Raw genomic sequence first — 4,499 nt, forward strand, 5'->3', positions numbered from 1 at the left:
CATCATTCTAAGCTCAAATCCTGAATATAATTAAAGCTGTAGGTTAAAGCTTTGATGGAATAATTTCCAGGTTTCTCTTTTCTAGTTCTGCATTTTGAAAAATCTTAATTATTATTCTATTTAGAACTTCAATCACTTAAATTTACAACTTGAGTGACTTTAGTTCAACCAAAAAAGTCTGATGTTTTCTGTATCCAGATTTTCTGTTCTATTTTTCTTTAATCTTTTATTACCAACATGTCTAACAACTAAGGTCTTAAATATTCAGCTCCTCTTTGCTCTATGTTGAAAACAAACAGGGAACAAATTAGAGTTGCAGTTATTTTAGAGAGAGGATAAGATCCCTAATGAATTCTGGAAGCTAGGGAAGTTGATTTGTGAGGGATGTGGATATGCGTGAGAGATGTACAGATATAATCTAGTGAGGAAATTTGAATCACGCCTCGAGGCACAGGATGCCTGTGAACCAATCATTACATAAAGACTTTTTTGTTGTCCCATGCTTTGGCCTCTTGGTGAGGTTATTCTTTTGGCAAATGATCTATCTTAATATTACACAAGGAAGCTTTGTATGGACAGTGCATAATCAGAGTTCTCTTGTCCGACAATAATGTAGGGAAAAAAATGTGTGCAATATCAAACACTACAGAACAGAATAAAAATAGTATTCCTTTGTTACATAAATATAAAAGTAATAGTGAAAAGCAACGACTTAGAAAGAACACTGAAATTATGAAAACTTGGTGTCTTTGGAAGATTCTTTGTAGGATTTAAGCAGGAATTTGGTGCTTTGGAGTATATATTCACATCACTAATGAGAACATTAATAATATGTGCTAATATGTATTGTTAACGTGTACTAAATGCTTTACATGTGCCATTATTATACTAAGTAATTTTATATATTATTTCACATACTTCTAAAACCAAATAAAGAGATTGGTATAGTTAACTATTCACGAATCCCAGATAGGGGAACTGAACCTACAGTTGTAGTTCAGAATTTCAACTAAAGTCCATTGATTTTTAGATATGGTCCTTCCAGTCACCATCCAAGATTTCTTCTAAGAGTAAGGTGTATTGTGGCTCCTTAGGAACTGCTTAATGCTATGTGATAAGATGTTTTGTTTAGTATTTCACTGAATTAGATCTAAGATACTTATGTAAGTATTATATGCTGAAGAAAATGTTGAAACTGTGTTTACCTGTCTTTCATATTTTCAACATTTCAAAATTGTATTTAAATCATAGATCATTATTTTACAGTTCATGGTTCTCTAGGAGATAAATAGAGGTGCTTTAGGGTACCAGTGGCCTTCTAAAATTACATCTTAAACATAGCGTACTTGCAGTTTGTTGTATTTTTCTGGAAACTGATAATATTTTATAGCTGCATATGATCCAAAAAAAGTTTAAGAAACTTTAGCTGGATGTTTTGAAAACAAATGAAATCTAAAAGTAACACTTTTACCAAAAAAAGTAAAAATCAATATTATCCCCAAATTTTAATAGGAATAATGACAGGTTCATAAATGCTTAAAGACTTAGAAATAATGTCACCAGAAAACAGTGATTTTAAAAATTATTCCTTAGAGATTAGAGTATTAGAGTTACGTGATGTTGACTCACTAAGCAATAGCAAGCCCTGTTAAAATTCTGTATTTTGAATTTGTTTATGTCAAATATGACTATATCAAATCCACTTAACATGAATCTCTCAAATCTGTTTTAAAATTTGGTATGGAGTGGTTTGGATTACTGTTTTTATGTGGTTTGACTATTATTTTAATTTAAACATAAACTTTATTTGGTAAGTGTGTATGTGTCTTTATGAGAGACTGCCAGTCTATTCAAACGTGCATAAATTTACATTTCTACCAGAAATGTATGAAAGTTCCAGTTACTATACATTTAGATCAGCAATTGATATTTTCAGTCCCAATTTTAGCTCTTCTAGTGAGTTTATAGTAGAATCTCACTGCAGTTTTAATTTGAATTTTCCTGATTGCTAATGATGTTGAACACTGTTTCTTGTATTCATCATTCATTTGTGTATCATCCTTTGTGAAAAATCAAATGACTTTCCCAATTTTAATTGAGTTGTCTTCTTGTAACTCATATGTAAACATGCTTTTTATATTCTGAATATAAGCTTTGTGTCAGTTTATGCATTGTGAATATTTTTTCACAGTTTTTGGCTTTCTTTTTCATTTATTTAAGGGCTGAAAGATTCTTAGATAAATTTTGATAAAGTAAAATGTATCAATATTTTCCTTTTATGGACTCAGCTTTTTGTGGCTTGCCTAATAAATCATTGCATAGTCCAAGTGTGCAAAGATTTCCTACTGTGTTCTCTTCTAGAAATTTTATATTTATAATTTTAATTTTTAGATCTATGTTCTATTTCTTGTTAAATTTTATTTGTTACATAAGTTAAGAATTGAAGCTCATATGCATATCCAGTTGTTCCAAGGCTATCTGTTGAAAAAACTACTTTTTCTCCATTGAATTGCCTGTGTTTTTGCCAAAAGTGTTATAATTGTAGGTTTTTTCTAGATCTAATTAGTTCCTATTAGTTAGATTCTAACTAGTTTGTTAGGACATATGTGTGTCCTAACAAAAAACACACTGTTTTGATTACTGTAGCTTTATAGTATAAGTGCTCCAACATTGTTATCGTTCAAAATTGTTTTTGGCTTTTGTAGGTTATTTGCATTTCTATTTAATTTTAGATTCAGTTTAATAAATACTACAAAAAAGTCTTCTGGTATTTTAGTTTGGATTGCGTTAGATCTAGAAATCAATTTGAGGAAAAAAAATGATATTTTAATATTGAGTCACCCAGTTCATTAACCTGATACACTTTTCATTTATTTAAGTATTTAATTTCTCTCAACCTGAAAATGTTTGAGACAAATAAAAGTGGGTGTTTCTTCAGACTCTTCATTCAAGTAGAGTTATTTTTAGTTTACTTTAATATTTGTTTATCCCTCTCTCCAAACTTGGAGGATCTCAAAGCGTCTACCTAAGCTGCAAAAGAGAAAGAGGTCTATGTTGGGGTTGGAGAAATTGGAGTCTTCAAAATTACAAAATTGTACTGTAAACTTCCACATGTTGCTTCTCCTTACAAGCTCAGCAGGTTGGAACTTTACTCTGAGAGGGTATAGCCAAGATCTTTGTCTCCAGTACCCAGTCAAGGACTAGGGTTTCTCCTAGGCGTGCCAGGTCACCAGCATTTCTAATCACTCTCCCGTTTGATATTGCAGAAGCTCTTTCTTGGCAAGAGCAACAGAGAGGTCCAGGGACTCTTTTGCCCATCCAACTCCTACGTGTAGGGCAGGAAATCTACTCCAGGAGTGGCGAGCCAAGAATACTGGGCTCTCATTATCATTGCTGCAGCTTGCTCATAGGGCAATGGGCTCCATCCTGTGAAAGCCAAGATGGGAAGGCCAAAGGCTACTACCCACATCCATCCAGTGTTCCAATAGTAGACTGAGTTGTCGCTCTTAAAGAAGCAGACTGATGTCACCACCCCAGATCCAGAGTAAGGATTCAGAGGAGCAGATACAGAGATACCACATAGAAGGTGACAGGACACAAGAACAAAGTGTTCCATAACTCTTTCTAAGGGGATTGACTTCCTTTGGGACAGAATGTGGGATAGCACAAGCCTAAGGACACTGTCTAAAGCAATAGAGATTTTTGGTGGAAAGCAATTAAGAGGAGGCTGGTAGACTTATGAGAACAAAATGGACACCAGTAGACCAGTTAGAAATTATTTTTTAAATTATTATTATTATTTTTTAAGACCAAATCTCCCTCTATTGCCCAGGCTGGAGTGCAGTGGTGCGATCTTGGCTCACTGCAACCTTCACCTCCGGGGTTCAAGAAATTCTCCTGCCTCAGCCTACCAAGTAGCTGGGATTACAAGCGCCCACCACCACACCTGGCTAATTTTTTGTACTTTTAATAGGTATGGGGTTTCACCATGTTGGCCAGACCGGTCTCAAACTCCTGACCTCAAGTGATCTGCCCGCCTCGGCCTCCCAAAGCGCTGGGATTGCAGGCATGAGCCGTGGTACCTGGCCACCAGATAGAAATTTAACAGAGAGAAATACAGAAAGAGACAGGGAAGAAGAACCATCATTGAAAGAGCCACACAAAAATGTATACAGGAATGTTTGTAGCAGCATTATTCACAGTAGACAAAAAATGCAAACACCCCAGTTTCTAACAACTGATAAATAAACGTGGTGTATTCATATAATGAAATTTTACTTTGACAATAAAAAGGAATAAGGAACAGATGCATATTACAATGAATGTATAGCATAAACCTTGAAAACCTAAGAGAACAAAAAAAGTCACATAATTCACATTGTATGATAATATTTAAATGAAATGTTCAAACTCAGCAAGGCTATAGAGACAGAAAGTAGGTTAGTGGTTGCCTTGACCTGGGGAGATTGGGTTTGAAGTGAAGGGGGTGATTATTGATG

Source organism: Macaca thibetana, chromosome 12 (assembly GCF_024542745.1).
Source record: "Macaca thibetana thibetana isolate TM-01 chromosome 12, ASM2454274v1, whole genome shotgun sequence".
In the NCBI taxonomy this organism is placed as follows: domain Eukaryota; kingdom Metazoa; phylum Chordata; class Mammalia; order Primates; family Cercopithecidae; genus Macaca; species Macaca thibetana.